At 37.8% G+C, this 22,428-nt stretch overlaps 2 long non-coding RNA genes across 2 annotated transcripts; one reads left to right on the top strand and one right to left on the bottom strand.

Annotated features, from left to right (window-relative positions):
- Nucleotides 1-3,062: 3,062 nt before the first annotated feature.
- On the bottom strand, nucleotides 3,063-8,023 carry LOC116098285. The gene is made up of 3 exons (XR_004121783.1): nucleotides 7,916-8,023; nucleotides 5,139-5,253; nucleotides 3,063-3,442 (listed from the first exon to the last, which is right to left on the bottom strand). It is a non-coding gene; the product is annotated as an uncharacterized LOC116098285 (long non-coding RNA).
- A 1,982-nt stretch (nucleotides 8,024-10,005) lies between these two features.
- On the top strand, nucleotides 10,006-15,370 carry LOC116098284. Its single transcript, XR_004121782.1, has 2 exons — nucleotides 10,006-10,201; nucleotides 15,030-15,370. It is a non-coding gene; the product is annotated as an uncharacterized LOC116098284 (long non-coding RNA).
- The last annotated feature ends 7,058 nt before the right edge of the window (nucleotides 15,371-22,428 follow it).

Genomic DNA, 22,428 nt, shown 5'->3' with positions numbered 1-22,428 from the left:
AATGTAAAGGAAATTATTCCATTCAGTGCCTGATCAGCACACTTTAAGTGAACAAAGCCTTCATTTTAAGGACATATATGCTTTAAGACAGTTCAAAGGCTACATATACCTAGGCAAGAATACAGATATGTATGACAGTATAAATGTAAAAGTCTGCATATTACTCTACAAGCTAAGAAGTGCCACATTTAATTGCTGTTTTATTTCCGATGTACTAATGTCCTTGATTGTATTGTGAAAATAAGACTAGTGAGGAAAATCTGTTTTAGGGCCCTCAAAGAAAAATTAATATTCATCTACAGCTGTCCATTTGAAAGCAAACAAGGTTAAAGTCGATTATTACCATGACCAGAAAGCTTGCAGCAAGTGGCCTTATACTGAAATCATCTTCATATAAGCCTTTTCCTCTTAATTAAACCCCTTGGACATAAATTACGATGAAGATAGTTGGGTAATTCAGCCAAAGCAAGTTCTCATATACAAAGAGTCTATCATTCTGGTGATATGACATCTGCACTTTGTATTTTTCTAGTGAAACGAGGAATATTTAAATCTTTTGGCCAAGGAATTTGGTTTTTAGTTCATACTTCAAATTAGTACAGAATTTTGTTTTTAGTACAAGTTTCAGGTTTTTTGTTTATTTGTTGTTTCTTGTTTGTTTAATGTGTATGTGTTTGTGTGCGCATCATGCTCATGGAGGCTAAAAGAGGGTGGTGGGTAGTGAGAGTGAGAACTTCTGGAGAGTTCCAGGCATTGGGAACTATCTACCATAGGTGCTGGGACAAACGCTGGTCCTCTGGAGGAACAGCAATTATTCTTACCAGCTGGGCTACCTCTCCAGTAGGATTTAAATAATTTTTATGTCCTCATCCTATTTACACAAATAGACAAGGTTTTATGAGTTACAAAGCTTGCCTTTAGGATGAAAAGCAACTCTGTCATCATCTGGCTCAGCCTATGGCCAATGTTTAAAAATGACAAAATGGAATTCTAAGACAACTGACGGAAATAGTAAATTATAAAACCAGAACTGGAATGTAGATTTATTGAACAAGGACTGTTCATCAAACAATTAATTACACACACTTGTCAACTTGAACTTGAGACCTCTCTTCCCACCCCCACCCCACACACACAAAAAGAGCTGCACACAGGGAAAATAGCAATCCTTACAATTCTAGGAGACTCAGCTTGCAAATAGGTCATTAGTACACCGAAAAACAGATTGGTCTTCATGACTGGCAGGCCTAGAGTGTCTACATTCTAGAATGTGATGAAGTATCCAGCAATGGGCCAGAACATGAAGAGAAGACTGAGGAGCAGCTCTGCCTCGGACAGAGCACCGAGAGTTAGGGAGCACAGAGGCTCACAGATAGCAAGTGCTGGCTACATACAGATGCCTACTGATTTTTCTGTCTGGTATCTTGACTTTGTCTCTACATGGGAAAGGCTCTGACTCTAATACTTGGGATTCCTCCTGATGTTACAATTTTATAAAGTACCTCTCTGCTTTCGATTTGTGATGTCACCCTAGCCATCTGTCATTCCACAAATGCTCTCTGGAGTTAGCAGCTATTGCTAATAACTAAATGGTGAATATCACACATACTATACTTTGAGAAGGTGACAGCAGATTGGAGGGAAGCTGTGCAAAAGTCCTACAATGTAATCCCAGCCATGCATTATGTTGGTTCCCAGTATACATACCAGGCAGCTCACAATCACCTCTAGCTCTATGGCTACAGTTCCAGGGGATCTGACCCCTCTTCCTAGCCTCCTCATGTACCAATATCTAAGGCACACACTCAGAGGAACATATACATATGTGTGTATGTAAAATAAAAATAAGTCTTTAGAAAGTATTTACAGAGGCTAGAAAACTGGCTCAGCAGTTTAAGAGAACTTGCTGCTCTTCCAGAGAACACAGAATTACTGGAAGCCACATAGCAATTCCTAACCATCTGGCACTCCAGTTGCAGAGTACCTGATGCCAGCTTCTTACCTCGGCAGTCAGTGTATACCCATGGTACATGGACATACAGGTAAGATATCATACACATATTTTTTAATTTCAATGATTTAGGCCTTCTCTGTTTAACTAGAAAACTTCAAAGTGCAGTTTCTTCTCTAAATACCCTCATGTTAAGTACAGGCATTGATCACCTTGTTTAATGGAAAGGCAATATTAAGTATTTGGAACTACGTGGGAACAATTATGGCCCAAGGATTTAGAGTTCCAACATGATAAGTATGTTGTTTATGTGCTACACATAAAGCCATGTACTCAAAGGGTGCCCCACAGCACTAGCTACTCAAAGGATGAGCCATGGCACTAGCACCCTGGAACTCGAGTGAAGTTCAGAATCTCCAGACTCACTCCAGACTCAGTATCCTCTAGAAAGGAGTGGGTCCATGCAAGCTTAAACAGGGAATGATACAATGAAAGACTCTCATAGCCCTGAATCGGTACAAGTGATGGTGCTTAACAGGCTCAACAAAGACAAGACAGCATAGTGGATTGGTCATCTACACTTTTAAAACATAAAGTTTATTTTTAAAATTTCATTTGATGTATAGAAAAACTGGAGATGATACAAAGAATTTTTATACTCTTAGGAAAATTCGCCATGACCTGAGGATTTTAAAATATATGTTCATTTTCTGATTTAGCCAGGTTTTTTTTTGAGAGAGAGAGAGAGAGAAAGAGAGAGAGAGAGAGAGAGAGAGAGAGAGAGAGAGAGAGAGAATGTCTGTCATGTTTGTTTGTATACATACAAAAAAATGTATGGGCTAAGCATATGTGAATATGAAGGCAAGAGTTAACCTCAGATGGACTGAACCTCTAAACTCTATGTCTCAGAACACCTTTGTATTTTTTGTTTTGTTGTTGTTGCTGCTGTTTTTCAGTTTTGGATTTTTTTTTTCTAAAAGAGTCCCTCACTTTTACCTAAGACTCCCTAATTCAACTACACTGACTAAACAGTGAGCCAATGAATCTGGCTCTGCCTCCCCAGTGCTGCGATTATAATTGTATATTCCCCACTACACGCACTCATAAACATCGCTTCTCCTTAAAATGGGTTTATTGAGGAATGCATCCTTCATGAATGCACTAGTTAATGATTTTGACAAAAATACATGAAGCCACTTAACAATACAAAAATCTAATATTTTTTGATCACTTCAGGGTGCGTTTGTTGCCTTGCACCATCCACTTCCTATCAATCATGGGTAACCTTGTACCTGAAGTTATACTTTTTCCAGGTCATTATAAAAAGTTGCACAGTATGTGTGTAGTCTTTTGGGTCTCCTTCCCAAAACTGAGCATAATGCTTCTGAGGTTCATCAAGCTTGTTGAAGATGTCAGTCATTTGTACCTTCTTACTGCTGAGCAATATCCCATGATATGGATGCACCACTGTCTTAGTTAGGGTTTCTGTTGCTGTGAAGAGACACCATGGCTGCAGCAACTCTTATTTAAAACACACACACAAAAACACACAAAACATTTCATTGGGGCTGACACACACTTTAGAGGTTTAGTCCATTATCTTCAAGGTGAGAATCATGGAAGAACACAAACAGACTTGGTGCTACAGAAGTAAATAGCTAAGAGTTCTACCTCGGAACTGATGAGCAGCAAGGAGAGAGTGATACTGAGCTTGCTTTGCTCTAGCATCTGAAACCTCAAAGCCCACCTAGAGTGCCACACTTCTTCAACAAGGTGACACCTTCCAATGCTGCCACTCTTTATGAGTCTATGCGGGCCATATTCATTCAAACCACCACAAGCACTATTTGTTTAGGGACTCACTGCACACTCAACACAAGCTATTTTCAGATTTGAGCCACTATGAAGAAAGCTACCATAAGTAAATAACCATAAGCATGTCTCTGTAGATATATAGCTTTTTCATCTTAGGTCAATATCTTAAATAAAATCCAAATGGAAGTTGATTTTTAAGGATGATGATGAAATCTCCATATAAACAAAGACTTTGAGACTTCATGATAGATTCACAAGTCATGATAGCCCCAAAGACACCGAGACCTCATGATGGCCTCCAAAAAAAAAAAAAAAAAAAAAAAAAAAAAAAAAATGGATAAATGGATCAGGAAGGGTAGAAGTTTGCAGTGGTTTTTTCATCATGTAAATTAAATAAGAAAACATCATAACACTAAGAATAATGGAAAATGTCTACACACACCCACACCCTAACCTCTGTTGGTCATTAAGAATTCATCTTTACAAAGCAAAAGAAAGCTGGTAACTTAGAATGAGTCCTCAAAGAGTTCCACCCTCAATGCCTGGCCAACAAGATGCAGGAGCCAAGCCTGACTCATCTTTTGATTACCAAGGAAATATCAGTCTCACAATTATTGCCTATTCTTACATACCACAGTGCCGCTGTAAATATGGTTTAAAAATAGAAGGAATCTCAAAATAATTTCCCTTCCCCTAAAAGCATTCCCCAGGGATGAGTGTTCTCTTTATTGTAGGATTTGTCTATAAAATGTCACAATGTCCTCTGGTGGCAAGGGAACTAATGGTCTCCAAGCTGTTTTACAAGCTGAACTTATACTGACATACACCGGTTTCTAGTTTCATGCCTAATGATGGAGTTAGTTCAAGCTGGATATGTCAGCTTCTCTGAACCTGGTAGGACATCATTTTGCTCTTTCTTCTATTTTTTAAAATGAGTACTACATGCTAAGATACCATTTCCTCCAGCATTCTATTTATGTTTTGTCTTGTCAAAGGCAGAGGTCTGGCAATCCTGAAACCCTGGCATTTGACACACAGCCATTCCTCCTGCAGGAATGTCTATGGATGGATGAAACTGAATCTCAGATAATGACTTTGTGAACTTTTTATATAAAATCAGGTGCCTTAACAATGACAAATGAAATCTGATCATCCCAACATTTCTCATTCCAACATTCCCTATTCCCATTTACAGAAATCCTCAGGTAGTAAAAACCAATTTTTCCCTTTAATGATCATGAAATATCATTATCAAATGATATTTTGGTTGTGCCCATGAATTTCCTATACAGCCTGAAGTAGAGATATAGCTCTAACCAACTTGCTCACCAAAAACATAATGTTCAGCATATAGGGAAATCCAGTTACCCACCTAGGGATCAGGTTCCAACATAAGAAGCTTCATGCTGTGTTTAATGGGAATTCATAGCCCACTGGCATGACTCTGTGCCCGTGAGAATTCTGTAGCTATTGGCTCCACTCTAGACCTAGTGAATATCAATATAGATTTTAACAAGATCTACAAGTAACATATGCATAGTCTATATCAAAACAGAGACAAGAGGCTGGAATCAGACCTTAGTTGGTATACATTAACGACAGGTTACAGTTCATTCTCTAAGATATAACCTCTTTACATATCCATTGGGACAGGTATTCCTGCATCAAAATAATTGTTGAAAGTCAATGAAATGTCACAAGTACAAGTGCTAATTATGTAGTAACAAATAGGAATCAACTAATCAGTGATGATACACTGTGACCCATTCTGCTTTGAGGATGATTACTGAGGTTCAGTGCTGCTTCAGGGATGATATACTAGGGGTTGATATTGTTTGGAATGCTGTACAGGGATGGTCTTACTTTGGGGTGAGGTTTATTGGCATGAAACATGTGACAACTTGCAGGTGAGATCCATTTTTAATACAATGCACAAGCAAAAGCAATATTGCACAAGCAATACTTTTCCTACCCCAAAGAAAGTCTAACATGAATAAAAAGACAATGAGAAGAAAAGGAACAAGGCAATAAGAAGAAAGGGGAATGTGTAAAAGAATAGATTGACAGAAAGACAGAATGAGAAAGAAAACAATGAAAGGCAAAGAAACTATTTATATATATATATATACATATATATATATGACTTTCATATACATACGTATGGATAGATATTACAGTCCTTTTTCTTTCATGTAAATTAAATAAGAAAACAGTATAACCCTAAGAATGACTAAAAATATCTAACAATATAAACTCTACCTTATAATTTGGCTTGCTAATGCTCTTTTATCACATCAATATTATTTTGGGAAACATACCAAGGAGATTGTTGAAAAGTTCCAGGAGTATATGCTTAAACATCAACCATTTTTCAAATTTATATATATATATATATATATATATATATATATATATATATAACATATACATACATGTGTGTGTAGTATATGTGTATATTACACATATATGCATATATATGTATATATATGTACATGCATATATATTCCAGCATTTAGGATATAGAGACACATATCCATCCTGAAGTACATAGTGAGATCCTTTCTCAAAAATCAAATGAAAGAAACATGGAAGGGTAGTAAGAAAGAAGGGATAATATGGAAGAGGAGAGAGGAAAGGGTGGCAAAGTGAAGGTATAAAATTTTGTCCTTCAAATCTCCAGAAATGGACTCTCTCTCATACAATGTCTTATTGGGTGAGTAAATTTTATTTTTATAATCTTTTTTTAATGTTTAATAACACCAAACACTTTGTGGACATTATCTGTGTTCTACCAGGTATTTCCATATGGAAAGAGCACATTTAGAACAAGGCTGTTATGATGGTTTGAATGAAAAAACTCCCCATATTTTTAAGCATTTGAATACTTGATCCCCAGTTGATAGTGCTGTTTGGGGACCTGGAGGAAGTGAACGTTACTGCAGGAAGTACATTCCTGGGGACATATTTCAAAGATTAGAAATCGCCTATTTATAGTTCCCTGTCTGTTTCACACTGTTAGTTCAGGATGTGAGCTCTCAGCTTCCTGTCCCTGACACTATACCTGCCACTTCCTGCTATGCTGTTTCCTGCCACGATAAACTCTAGCCCTTTGGAAGAGCAAGGCAAAGTAAACTCTACCTTATAATTTAGCTTGGTTGTGCTGTTTTAACCACAGTAATAGTATTTTGGGAGAAATACCAGGGTCATTGTTGAAAAATTCCAGGAGTATATATACGGTCAAAGGCTTTAAGCCTAAAACATCAACCATTTTTTTTCTCCATAGCTGTGTGAACACAGGACACGATGCGATCTTTTAAACCTCAGCCCTCACTCAGCAAAAACGAGCAGACCTGTTCAGTACACTGTCTCTGCTTTCCTTAGTTTTAGGTTGGTATGTGTTAATGAGGTTGGAGAGAGAAATAGGATTGTGGGGTTGACCAGTATTCGGTAGGCTACTGTATTATCTAAACAGATGGGCAAGAAACAGCTGAGAGCCATTTCTAGTGCAGATTGCATGATGAGCAAGGGGAGGGTCCCAGCTGTGCAGGCAGCTGTCTGCCATGAGGCTCCGCACCTAGCTAAATGGAAAATCTTTTCTGGGATTGATGAGCCATACTCAAGTAGCAGCCAGAAGTCTGAAGCTCCATATCAATCACATCACCTCTCCCAGGCTCCTTTTCCTTGACTTAAACAAACAAACAGGAAGGGATCTGAACTTCACTGACACTTTTCACCTCTAATCTGCACAGTAAACACATTACAGCTTGATAAAAATACTCTCTCTGTGTGAGATATGCAATTTCCTTTTGAAATGCATACTGTCAGAAATGAGAATTTATAGTGAAAACCATTAATCCAAATCTTAGAAATGATATTACTGTTTCAGGAAACGAGAACCGTAGAAAATAGATGTGAATGCCACAGACTCTCAGCACTCCAAAGCTAGAGGTGTGATCAGTCCCCATCACTTTACAGACTGGGATGATGGTCAAGGCCATGTCATTTGCTCATGGAAACACTGACATTCAAATCTGGGATATGTTGTTAGTTCCAGTTCTAATATTTTACTAATTAGAATGCACATAAACTTCCCTTGGAAACCCAGTTCTGCTCCTTATGGAAGGTATGACTTTATCAAAATTACCATACCTCTCTAAGCCTCAGGTTCACTCACATGCAAACAGCGATAATACAGCTATTCCATAAGGAAGAATTCATGTATTTCTGGCCTCTTGCAAATAAAGACCCTTAGCAAATGAGAGATAAGAAAGGGAGCTAAATGGTCAATGTACTTTCCTGCTGGATAATCACTTTTAAATCTTAGCATATTCCCACCGAATAATTTTCCTCTAGCATATTTGTAACCCAATTGCAATCAAAGTTTGCAGGTACTATTGTACAGTAATTTGTTTGTGTTGCTGTACAATGCTCGTGGTCTTCACTTTCATGTTGTTCAATGTACTTTCTATTGTATTGACTGAATATAACATTGATATAATATATCAGGTTGCTTCCTGGTTTTCTACTTTTAAGGTTTTTACTCCAACGCAACTTTTGAATCTATTAAGTTTAATCAACATTTTGAGTTTGTTGCTTGAGGTAAATTTTCAGACATTGCCATGTGGAATTTTTTTTAAATATAGAATTACCTAAAATCATACCTCACTATAGTAAATAGTTTAGCCACTAAAGACTTGCACATAAATTCAGTAAATTCAGAATTTTTCATTACATATCAATATATATAATCCAAAGGAGAACAGTAAACCATTTGGAGACAATGGCAGAATATATTCCAATCACAAACATTTTTATAAATATATTTAAAACCAAGAGAAAACCAACGCCTATAAAAAATTTGATAAATTTGTGATAAAGCTGAAGGTGGTGCAGGTAAGTGTGACAAGACTCCAAAAAGGAACAACTTATAAGGACTGCATTTACAGAAAAAAGGCCTAATAGTAACACATATATGAAAATCACAAACCTTCTGGCCTGGGCTAAAGAGAAAACTCAAGACATAAAGTATGAGTACCTGAACCCAAATCCCTGAAAATTACATAAAAACTCAGACATGGTTGGGATCTCACTGACAGGAAAGTAGTCAGATAGATCTGTAGGACGTATTTATTTACTACTAAGTAAATTCTAAGTAAATGAAGGGCTTTCAAAACAAACAAAAAACAAAAAACAAAAACAAAAAACCAACACAAAATAACAAGTTGGATTGCTCCTGATAAGGTTTTCTTCTAGTTTGTTGACACATACACACACAGACACACACACACATGGGCATGCACACCTGCATGCACACATACACATGCATGCACACACAATTATAACATCTCCAAACTTGAAACATGAAATCATCGGGATGACAGAGTCATGTACCTTAGGTTGCATTATGTTTTCAGTTAACAAACAACTTTACAAACTTCTATGGCACATTCCCATCTATTCTCCCAGTTTCACTTCCACTGATATTAGACTTAGCATAACTCTATGAGGAGTGGGAGTCATCCTCTTGCTCTTACATGGACCATCAGTATTCAGATACCTGTCTCCCTCCCAAAACCTTTAGATCCCATGGCACAGATGAGAGAGTAATGTAGAATCACACCATCTAACAAATGTTGAATCATCTTTCCTTACTCTTCTTTATGACTACTTCCTATCAAAAGTAAGCAAGCTGGCCCTCCGTGTACGCAGCAGAGTAGTGGATGTTAATCATATCTACCTATGAAATGTTCCTTTCATACAGAATGTGAGAAGCATACCAACACGCACATAATTACTATGAGGTAATAATGCTTCATTCCATGAATCAGTAATGCCTGCTGAAGAGAAACTTCAAAGGTGTGCCGAATCACAAAAACCTCAGTTGTGTGATTCAGAGATCTAGCCCATTCCCCCACAGAAAGAACATCAACAAGCACCACTGGCCAACAACGTAATAAAAAAGAAAAATAGTGGAAATAAAATATATATATACAAATACAAATTTATTTGAAAAGGGCTCTTACTCAAATCTGTTTTACTATTCATGAAGTGGTTAAAGAAATGAGAAATTGGTATGAATTGGTACCCTGAGGCCACAATATTAACCTTCCTGGAACTCCAGCATCATGTTATACAAATGAGTTCTTCTTTAGAAAACTTAATATACAAATCAAGTTAGAGAAGCAAGGTAGAAGCTGTACCATGAGTCCCTGCATTCTTCCAGCACTGGGCCCAGGGAACTCTCCAGAACTGGAAAGAGGGGCCAGAGTGAGCGGACACTGTCCTGGACACTGGGCCCAGGGAACTCTCCAGAACTGGAAAGAGGGGCCAGAGTGAGTGGACACTGTCCTGGACACTGGGCCCAGGGAACTCTCCAGAACTGGAAAGAGGGGCCAGAGTGAGCAGACACTGTCCTGGACAGATGCTACAGAGTGGGTAAGGAGTTGGCATAGGAAGAAAGAGTATAAAGAGAAGCTCCCAAGGACCAAACCACCAACCAAGGAGTACACATGGAGGGAGCCATGATTCCAGCTGTACATGTAGCAGTACATGTCCTTGTCAGGCATCAATGGGAAGAGAGTTCTGTGAAGGCTCAATGACACGGTGTAGGGAAATTTGAGGGCAGAGAGGCAGGAGTGGGTGGAAGGGTGATCACCCTCATAGAAGCAGTGGGAGTGCAAAGGAATAGGGGGTTTCCAGGGGTGGGGGGTGACCAGGAAATGTAAATAAAGAAAATATCCAAGAAAAAAAGAGAGAATCTTAAAGAAGGGGAGCCAGACAGAAAACAGTGAAAAAGATGGAAAAGGAAAGCTTAGTTATTTTGGTTTGGGTTTTGGTTTTAAATGTTGGTGTTTATAATGCCAATTCTATCCACTCCTTAAATACTGAGTTTACTTCTGTTTATAATCAACAAGACTCCAGTTCAAATTTGAAAACCAGTCACCCTCTGCTCCTTTGTTCCTTTTATCCTCTATTGACAGAGTAGTGTTCTAATAATAGAATTCTACTTCCCAAAGTTGTCCTCAGCCACCCTCAGCAATATTTCCCCAAACTCTGGTGTTTTGCCAGATAATTCTTCTCTGGCATGGCTTTCAGATATATGTATTAATGACATTAAATAATTAAATTAAAATATAGTGTGAAATATATGTGATTATATATATGGTAAGTGATATGTGTGATAATATGATATGTGATATATGTGACATATATCATAGATATTACATATTAGATTTTCATGTATCTTACATATATCATGTATTAGATATGTACATTTGTTGTATATATCATATATATCATATAAATATATATATTATATATGACATACACACATTAACCATATGTATATATCATACCATGCTTTGAGATATTTATAAATGTACAATATAGTTATTACTGCAAGTAAGATAATTAAACAACTAATCTAAAACACTTTGAGTACACTTGTTTTCTGAGAACATTTATACCAACCTTTTTTGCAAATATCAAATCTCTGTTATTACTAACTGTAGTCACAACAGTCTATATTAGCTCTATTGAAAACATCTCCTCACTTTTCCCACCACAACATATCATTTCAATCTCTGTTTCTGTGAGTTCTATTCTTGGGGTTCGCACTTAAGGGAGGGTATGTAGTATATGTCTGTCTCTGGCTGATTTGCCTTACTGTAAGTGACTTACAGGTTTACGCGTCTTGTCAGAACCACCAGGCATTCTGTCTTCCTTTTCTAGAGCTGAAAGAATGTTACACATTCATATCACATTACATTTTCTCTGTGTCTTCATTTATCAATTGATACTTGAAGATCTTGTCTTATGCTGGGAACATGGACATACAGTAAGTACCTTCAGCAAGCTGAATCTAGTTCCACTGGACATACCCAATAGTAGCATACTTGGAGAGTATGGTAATATTGCTTCAAATATTCTGATGATCTTCCATATTGCTCTCCACAATGGCTGCACTAAATTACACCCCAATTACTTAGGTGAGAATCTGTTTTCCCACATCCTTATCAAAATTATTTTTAGTTTTGTTGTAATAGTCACCCTAATAAGAGTAAGGTGATATTGTACTGTGGTTTTGATTTATGCTTCCAGATAACTACGCATATCAAGCACATTTTCATGTACTCATTGGCTATTTTAGGTTTTATTTTATAAAATGCCTATTTAGACATGGGTTTCCTTTTAATTTCATTTTTCTGGTTACTTACTTTTCTGTGTACAAATGTTGCAGTCTGAGTCTCTCATCTGATATTTTGCTTTGGTTTCCTGCTCTCTTGGGGGTATGTCTGTGTGTGTCTCTGTGTATCTATGTCTGTTTGTCTGTATGTTTATCTCGTGTCGATGTCTGTCTGTCTGTGTGTGTGTGTGTGTGTGTGTGTGTCTTTCCTGTGTCTGTGTATCTGTGTGTATTTTGTGTGATCTGTCTCTTTATGTTTGTCTGTGAGTATGTCTGTCTGTGTATGTGTGTTTTTCTGCATGAGTGTATACCATGTGATAAATCCTCTTCAATGGAAAATTGATCCTAAATTTGGTTTAAAAAACTGTTAAATATAAGCTTGGGTATTTAATCTAAAATTTATTCTTATAAAATAAATAATTAACATATTAGCAGGAAAGTATATTTACAGTTAGTTTCCTTTAAAAACAGCGTATTATACATGTAAATTTTAGAAATCTATTAGCAAAGTGTGATTGCTCCATCCTCAGAATTCTCCTACTTTGTTCTCTAGGTTCTTTTTTATATTAGATAATCATTCATTTTTCATATTGGCTTGGCCTTGACAGTGTGTCTCATTAGACAAGAAGTTTCATAAATAAGAGTATTTTCTTGCATTTTTGATGTCATCAAACTATGTGGTATGAAGTGGACATTAAAACGCTCAATAACTAAGGAAAAAAAACATGTTGTATCCTAAACCCTAGACCCTAACTTTCAAGTCTGAGGTATCTACTACCTCATTTAATCTTCACAATAATCTAAGATAGTTGTGCTGACATTAACTTTTATAGGTTTAAAAACCGAGGCACAGGACTGTCACACTTTACAGTTACATGGCTTCAGGAACAAGTGATGCCATGTCACAAGCAGGAAAAATCTGAGCAATTGATCCTACCAAGGAGACAAATCAAGGATGGGTGATCTGTGTATCAGTTTCTGACACAAATATTGAAGATTCAGAATAGCGCTAAGCTGTGCTTTTTGACAGCAACAATTCTCTTTTCTTCTTCTTTTTTTTTTTACCCTAACTTTTTATCCCTGTGCCTTGGACATGTTTCTTACCTAAAACCTGAGAGAAACTTAAAGTTGGTCCCATACCCTGAAGGGTGGATGTGTAACTGTAGGTGTGACTCATGTTTAGATGGATAGCTAATAGATAACCCAAAGCTCCTCTCCAATAGGTTTATCTCCACCATGCTTCAAACTGAAAGGCCAAAGATTGAGGAAAGGTAATGAATGACACAGAAGCCTTAAACATGGCTGGATTCAACTCCCACATTCAAATAGTAACCATCTCTCGCAACTTCATTCCATTATTTCTGTGACATCAACATCTATGTTTAATTTAAATATAAACCTGTATTTGGGTGAGTCAAGAGGCTCATGTCCTGACTTGAGTCACTCTGCCCCAAGCTGAATCCTCATTCCCTTCCTTTTCCTTTAGAGGAAAGTACTGAAATTTTGATAAAAGAAGAATTCACTTTGCAAGAGTACCTCTCTAGCAGTTCTCTGAAGCCTTCCCAAACACTTGCTACCAACACAAACATAAGCCTCCTCTCTTCTAATTCCAAAGCAAAAGCAGAGACTATGAAGTATCAAAAAGCAAATAGCAAAGTACATCAGATATTCTTTCAGCGTGGTGTGTTTGCTTGGAGACAGCAACCACTTTGAAGTCCTAACTCTTTTGAGCATCTTTATCAGTAGTTCCCCAGGGTCTGTACTATTCTATCTTTTAAAAGACATGTAGCACCGTCCAAAAAATAATTACTGAGCTCTGATTATTTCTCAGGTTCTGGCCTTGGAATTGAGGGTATTTCAGCCAATAAGATACATTTAGCCTCTGTTCCTATAGAGTTTGTAGTTTCAGGTTATGAAATATCACTTGTGTGGTGGGAACGTTGGTCAAAACATCCCTAGTCCAGGGAAATCCTCCACAGGAAGAGACCCTTAAAATCATTGGATGCCTAATTATATAAATGATCAAGTGACTAGACAAAGGCTTTCCTAGTAACCCTCCAATGGCACGTATGTATCATAGCTACATTTTTAAACCAAAGGCAGTGATTAACAAGGCTAACGCATCTTTGGAAAGAATAAAACATAATAGCCTACAACTAATTTTTCTTCTAAAATCAGGCTTCAATTTAATCAATAGCCAACCCATACAAATTCCTTGCCACATTAGACCTTTGCCCTAGGGGTAGGAAAGTACTGTTTTGCTTATAGTAAACCTTAGTTTGTATTGAAGCTTGGTAGATATGGGGGTGGGGATGCTCTATAAAGCATCATATATATATAAGAAGGAGACTGCAACACTAACTTGGGTCCTGGAGCTGGGAGTTAAGATTCGTCATACAACTAACACCTTTGTCTAAGGAAACAGCATATAATTAGGAACATTACATGGAATTTTCTCTACTAATGAGCTGACAAAATAAGCATGGAATGGATGAGAATTTAAAGAAGTCAGAGCATGTCTGTTAGGGAAAAAAAATGCACAAATGAGGAAAAGAGGATTTCTTCACATTAACAATGATGAATTGAATAGAACAAGAAGGGGCCTAAGTCACTCTAGGAAAACAGAACACTCTAGGTTTTGATAATAGTCAACAAGCAGTGTCAGCACCCCATTTAAGCAAATTTCATTAAAGAAAGTGGTACTTTGGAAATTCCCTCAAGTGTACATTTGTATGCCCATCACTGCAAAGACAGAAAAAAATCTCACAAGAGCCACAACAAAAGAAATCCCTCATACTTCAGAAAGTGGTAGTTTTCTTCTTCCACCTTTACACAAAAAATGATTTGAGTTTCAGACAATAGTACCAAGTGCAGGATCCCTACCTATGGTGGTTAGAATAACAATTGCCCCCATGGGCTCATATGTTTGAATGCTTGGTCCCAGCTAGAGGAAGTGTTAGAAAAGGATTAGAATGGGTGGCCCTTTTAGAGGAGGTGGGTTTTGATGTTTTGAAAGCCCCTGACATGCATAGTCATGCCCAGCCTTGTTCTCTCTTTTTCTCTGTTTGTAACTTACAGATCAGGTGTGAGCTCTCCGCCACTGCTCCAGCATGATGCTTGCATGCCTGTCTGCCTACTTGTCTGTCTTCCTGCCACAGTCCACCCCACTATGATGCTTATGGACTTGAACTTTGAACCTGTAAGCAAGCTCCCAAATAATTGGTCATGACATCTCACAGCAATAGAACAGTAACTAAGACACCACTCCTACTACACTGCTCTTCTCCATCTCAGTTTCACTGTTGACTCTGCTAAGTGGAAGGCAAGGATGGCAAGGATGGCTGCCAGAAGCTCCAGACTATCATCCTCCATGGTACGGGTTTCTAGTGGGAAAAATAAACAGCATCTCTTCCTAGCAACTCCTGAGTTTATTTTGAAGATGTTTGCCACATTAACATGACTAGTGGTAGGCAGGGCAATAGTTCAGTGGACAAAGCTTTTGCTGCATAAGCAGGAAGACTGGACATCAGGTTGAATGAACTTATAGAAAGCCAGATGCCATGACAGGCACTTGTGATCTCAGTATATCCACAGGAAAGTAGGTCACAGATATGGGAAAACTCCCCAGAACTAGCATGGTAGCATAAATAGTTTGAATAATAAGAGACTGTCTCAAACAAAGTACATGGTGAGGGTTGACACCTGAAGTTGTCCTCTGACTCCCACATGCATACTATGATATGCATACACACACACATATACACATGCCATACATATCATGTACACACATTAATAATAGTAATAATAATAATAAAAATAATAAATCAGTGAAGTGACCAAAGAAAGAAGTTGAGTTGGTTGGCTGAGCCTGAACCAATCACAATAATTATCCTAAGCATGTGTTCTGTCAGGATGGGATTACACTGTCCCTACTAGAACAAACAAGGACTAAAACCATGGGCAAAAAAGGGAATCACACAATGAAGGACACAAAACATTCAGAACAATTCAGAACTCAGATTTACAAGGTATTTGAAGACACCACCTTTGTATCGATGATAGTTCGGATGAGAAATGGACCCCATAGTTTGGGGTATTTGAACATTCAGTCTCATTTTATGGTAGTCTTAGTTCCCTAAGATTTAAGTGGTACAGCCTTCCTGGTAGAGGTATATCACTGAGGACAGACCTTGAATTAAAAGCCCAATACCATTTCCAACTTGCTCTCTGCTTCATGCCATTTCAACTTGTGGTTGGGATGTAAGCTCTCAGCTTCTTGCTCCAGCTCGTATACATGTCTGTTACTATGCTTCCCCACCATAATGGTGATAGAGTTTTATCCCCCTGGAACAATAATCCCAAATAAATCCTTCCTATTGTGTGTTTCCTTGGTCATAGTATTTTACTAAAGCAACAGAAAAGTAACAAATACAACGTCGCTCTGAAATCTTCTCAGTTGTACTCTTCAGTATGGCGATCTATACAGTCCTCTATGCCAAATCACTCTGTAATCCTCTGCTGACAAAACTCTTACCCACTCGGTTCCACCCTGCAGTGAAGTATGAGCCTTTCCATAGCCAGCTACACCCACTCACCGTCTTCAATATTCCATTAATAGCTGTGGCTCTAGCTTTCATTGTTGCTTTTGTTTTTCGTAATTTCACACATGAGTACTATATTTACATTTCCCTCTCCAAATCCTCCCATGTATCCCTGATTCCAGTGCAAATTCATGGCCTCTTATTCTGTTCCTGAGTCTATTTAGTGTTGCTCATATGTATGTATTTGGGGCTGATCTCTTGGAATTGGATAACCTACCACAAAGGTTTCCCAGACCCAAATCACAATTCTCTTACTAGGAACTATTTGGGAGAGGGACATAAAGGTAGGAGGAGATAAGAGAATGAATATCTCTAGGAAACAGAGAGGAGGATCCAGGAAAGAAATGGTAGGGAGAAGTGTGACATTATCTACAAATGTGTGTCTACAAATGTCACACTGAAACCTATTATTTTTTTACATATATGATGCTAAATAAAAAATAAACTATTTCTGCCTAATTTCTTAAATATCATTTTGCCTATCTTTAGCGATTTTAATACAGAAATACTAGATTTTCTGAAAAATTTTTAAAGTCATTTGAAATGACTTTAGAAAGCAGGAGAAATAAAAAACACGAAAACATTTTCAGGCAGAGTGTATACTGACTTAAAATGTTCATTTGCATTAAATTATTCATCTGAGAATTGAATGGGAATGCCTTAATTACTCAGAGAGGCAAAGGCCTATTAAAATGTGGGGGAAATCTTGTACAACTATGATGACTCTCTCTTTATTACTGCTTTAATAACTGCAGACTTCAACTGGTACCAATGATTATATTACTATTAATGCCTATTTTGTGCATTAGAAGTTGAGAAACATCTAAGAAGCTAGCTTGAATACAGTTTTTTAATCCTGAGTAATGATAAGCTTTCTTATTTTCCTTCCACCCATCTGGTGAGCTTCAACAGAGTGATAAAGAAAAGAGTCTAGCAAATTTAATTATGGGAGCCATGTTTCCAGGACTGATAGATAATGTACTAACCAGAAAACATCCAGACCAAAACCTCAAAACTTAACTTCAGAGGTGATTCCAGAATAAACTCTGTTTGTTCTTACTCCCTAAAATGCTCCCAATGGTTCTGAGAAAAAAAAAGTGTCTCTTACAAAGTCTGAAATTATTCGATAAATACAAAGAGTAGCAATAACAGTTTGCTCTAATAGATGTCTGCTGCATTCCTGGCACTGTGCCCAGCAATGCAAATACTATTTCTGTTCATCCTACCCACATCCTGGGAATGCATGCCTGCTTTGCTCTGTTGTTGTTCTCACTACACCAGTGGATCTCAACCTCCCTCACACCAGGGCCCTTTAATACAGTTCCTTAGACTGTAGCAACCCAGGCCATAAAATTATATTCATTGGTAATTTAGAACTGCAATTTTGATACTGTTAGGAATCATAATATAAATATGTTTTCCAATGGCCTTAGGCAACCCCTGTGACCCACAGGATGAGAACCATTGAACCACACAGCTTAAAAAAGAAGAAGAAGAAGTAGCAGATGCCTGGAGTCATGGGGTACTGCATCTCAGCGTCGGAGCCATAGGGACTGGGTGTGGGAAAGCCACTGCTCAATGATGAGTCCTGCCCTGCTAGGAAAGCAGAGTTTACTCTGGCCTAGAGGTGTCTGGAAATTCCCATAATCTAGAGACAGAAAAGTGAGAAAGGGACACAGTATAGTCCTGCAGGACAAAACAAGGAGGAAAGAGAGTAGAAATAAATCCTTAGGTTATTGATACCTTGTTTCTAGGCCCTCTGAGGCTGGGCCACCATCTCTGGGTTCAGCAAACAGACAACTGATATTAATACTATCCTTCTAGTTGATGTTTCAATTCTGTGGGAAGGGATTCCACTACTTCCACTTGAACATGCTCATTAGTGTTGACTGGAATTTATCTGATGACAATACCTTAAGCAGAAACCTTTCTGTGTCTGATTAATCACCCATGCGTGTAAATAAGGGCCAGGATGGTCAGAGGCAACCACTAAAAAATGAATATATTGCTAGAGGGCTTATCTATTTGTGCAAGGTATCTCTCACATCCAACTCAGTCTCGGCAACAATTCTACATTCCTTTTTTAAAACCTCAGCACAGCAGTGGTATTCACTAATAATGATTATTAAAAATATTTATTATACTCCAGACATTCTACTGTTTAGACATTTTGCCCAAATCAATCCTTAAAAGCTTTCAAAACAACCTCTCTCTCTCTCCCTCTCCCTCTGTGTGTGTGTGAGAGAGAGAGAGAGAGAGAGAAAGAGACAGAGAGAGAGAGAGACAGAGAGAGAGAGAGAGAGAGGGAGAGAGAGAGAGAGAAACCTGTCTGTCTGTCTGACTGACAGACTCTTAACACTTTTGAAGATTTGGTATACACATTCACCACTAAACTGAATCTCAACATACACTTTAGAATCCCATCAAACTATAAGATAATAATTGTTTATATTTTGTTTCTCATCTCCCTTCCTGATTAACTATGAATTATAAGTGCACAGATTAAGTTTATATCTGAAGCAATATCTAGCATAACATACATCTTGTAAATTTCTTTTTGTTATTATTTTTCATATTATATTAGAATATATTAGGAATACATAATAGGGAATTGTATTATGACACCTTCATAGTTGTAGTGTGTCTTTCTGTCATAATCATCACACTCCAGTTGGCCTTCTTTCCCCTTCCTATACTTGCTAATACTTTCCTCTTCAGAAACTGTTTTTAATTCTCAATAATTTATTTTTTATTCACTTTACAACATAGACCCCCTCCCTCCTCTCCTCACAGTCCCTTACAAATCCCTCCCCCCTATTAATCCCTCCCCTTGGGTACTACCTCACTCTGGGACACCTAGTCCCAAGAAGACTAGACACATTCTCTCCTGCTGATGCCCAACCAGGCTGTCCAGGTAGAGAAAGGGGATCAAATAGCAGAAGACTGAGTCATAGACAGCCCTGCTCCAAAATTGTTATGGGTCCCACATGAAGACCAAGCTACACATCTTCTACAAATGTGCAGAGTCCTACGTATGCTCTTTTGTTGGTGGTTCAGCCTATGTGAGATGCCCAGGCCCCAGGTTAGTTGACTCTGTAGGTCTTCTTGTAGTGTCCTTGACCCCTCCTGCTTACTCAATTCTATCCTCAGCTCTTCCACAAGACTCTAAAAGCTCTGCCTGATGTTTGGCTGTGGGTCTCTGCATCTGTTTCTATCAACTGTTAGATGAAATCTCTCAAAAGACAGTTATATTAGGCTCCTGTATGCAAACATAACCGAATATCACTAGTGTCAGGGGCTGGCTCTCACACATGGGATGGGCCTCAAGTTGGGGCAGTCATTGGTTGTCTCTGATGAATCCTCTTCAGAAATTCTTAACCAGCTAATTAATCTTCTTAATTCATGTTTCCAAAATTTCAGAGAAGCTGAGGAGCTTGTGATTATTCACATAGCTGAGGCAAAGCAAAGAAATTGGTTTGCTCTTTGTCTTCTTTACTATGCTGAAGATTGAACCCAGGGATTATGCTAGCCTGTGTTAGGCACATGGTCTACTGTGGAGCCATACCCTCGACCCAGGAATGTTGAGCCTTTCTTCTGCCTGTCTATTGGCTATGCCTTCCCTATCCCTTCAGAAATGACCATAAATCTTTTTTTAATTACATGAAATTCTACTTTACTTGCTCGAATATTTTAGCAGCCATGTAAGGATGTTAAACTTAACACAATAGTTTCAGCAATAAAAGCAGCATAGTTGAGTATTAACATTTTTCCCACTTCCCAAATAAATCCCATTATGTTATAGCCTAAAGTTATAGGGCAGGAATAAGCTGCAGGAAAAGCCACCTTCATTGTATGCATTTTCTTGAAGCATCTTTTTAAAATCCTCTTTTAATACAGGAATGGTTAATTAGATACTAAAACCCAGCTCTAAACCTGCCTCAAGCAAGACTTCCAGGTAGAAATGCATAGGGTTTTTTTTCCTTCAAATCTCACTCAGCTCCACATTCCTTATCTCCTGCCAACGTTAGGTTGCTTTTGGAACATGATATAGCAAACAGAAACCTGGCAGCAAAGACAAGGACTAGGAGAAAAGTAATAGTGCGAATAAATAAACTTCAGAGCAAAAATTTAGAACAAAAAACAATGCCCTCCAAAATCATGCTTAGGGCTTAGAAACTGATCATCTGCTAAGTGGGCCCAGTTGTGGTTGGAATAAGAAAGGTTCCCCACAGTTTTGTGTGTTCAATATTTGGTCCCCGGGTAGTAGAAGTATTTGGGAGGTGGCAACCAACTACAGAAACTAAATCACTAGGGCCATGCCTTTGAAATTCTTACCAGGTCCCCAATTCCTTCTCTCTGCTTCCTGTCCACCATAAGGCAAATGGCCTCTACTACATGTTCCCACCACCTCACTACAGACCCATAAGGAACATAGCCAACAACTTCGAACCTAACCATGTGAAGCCTGAAGCCAAGATAAACACTTCCTAGTGTAAGCTGTTTCTCTCAGTATTTTACCACAGCAATGAAAGGGCTGACTAATGCTGAACAAGTTGCTGTATAATACACTCTGTTTTAAAGATCAGATCTAAATATAACCAACATACATGGGTGGATGATTCTACATTAGACTACTTATTTTAAGATAAAATGGACTTCTTATATGGACTTCTTATTTTAAGATAAAGTATATGATGAATTTATTTTGAGATACAATGAAAATTCTGGCCTATAGGATTTTAGTTAACATATTAGATTACATTTAGATGTGACTCTTTTGTTTCACATTGAGACTATGGTTTTTAAATAGTCATGCTATAATATAATTGAACAATTATGTCATGATTACTTACCTCTGCTAGCATTCGTTTATTGTCTACCCATAACAAATGCACAACAAATAAATACAAGCTTCAAACTCTCTTACGTCAATTTCAGAGTGTGAATCTGTGGAAACTATTCTATTGTTCCATTCTGAATTTATTAAAAATATTTCTTTTATTAAAATATTCACAGGTAAGGGCAGTAAGTTACTTTGAAAGGATAAACTAATATAAACATTTAAATGTGTTTAAAAGTTAAGGATATTTGCCTCTGTTTTTGGAAAATGGCACAAATGTTCTTCTTTTAATATCTTTACCTATACTGACACTCATTCATTGAAAATTGTGACTATTGGTAATATGTTTAATCATTATCTTATGATATAGAATTTTAAAAAATAAATCCAGTAGCTTAAACCTTTTGTGGGATCCAGCCCTTGTGTAATTGTTATAAAAATGTTAGATTTCTTACTGAAATTTTCTGAATTGTCTTTCAATAAAATGTATGCTTTCTGGCTTATGCATCCTCTGTCACCTTCTCCCTCTTCAATTCAGACTTCATTTCTGTCTAAACTCAGCTATGAACTTGCTGGCACTCCAGCCTGTCATATTCTCAACATTCCAATCAGACTGGTTTCCTTCCAGCTCAGTAAACTCACCCAGGTTCAAATCTATGTTTGCCAACATCTACAAAAATCAAAGCTAGTCTATTTAAGATGGCAAGGGATTCAAAATGGGGGCTTGGAACCAAATTTTTGCAAGAATAGAGCACAAAGGTACAATGAAATTATATTCTCATAGAAGAAGTGGAAGGAGGAGAAGGAGAGGGACCATGGGGAACCACCACTCTCAATACCTATTTTTTTTTAAAGATTTACTTATTATATGTAAGTACACTGTAGCTGTCTTCAGACACACCAGAAGACGGCATCAGATCTCATTATAGATGGCTCTGAGCTATCATGTGGTTGCTGGGATTTGAACTCAGGACCTCTGGAAGAGCAGTCAGTGCTCTTAACTGCTGAGACACCTCTCCAGCTCCCACCTACTTTT

This window comes from Mastomys coucha, unplaced genomic scaffold (genome assembly GCF_008632895.1).
Source record: "Mastomys coucha isolate ucsf_1 unplaced genomic scaffold, UCSF_Mcou_1 pScaffold20, whole genome shotgun sequence".
Classification (NCBI taxonomy): Eukaryota; Metazoa; Chordata; class Mammalia; order Rodentia; family Muridae; genus Mastomys; species Mastomys coucha.
This window is presented reverse-complemented; position numbering and strand designations above follow the sequence as displayed.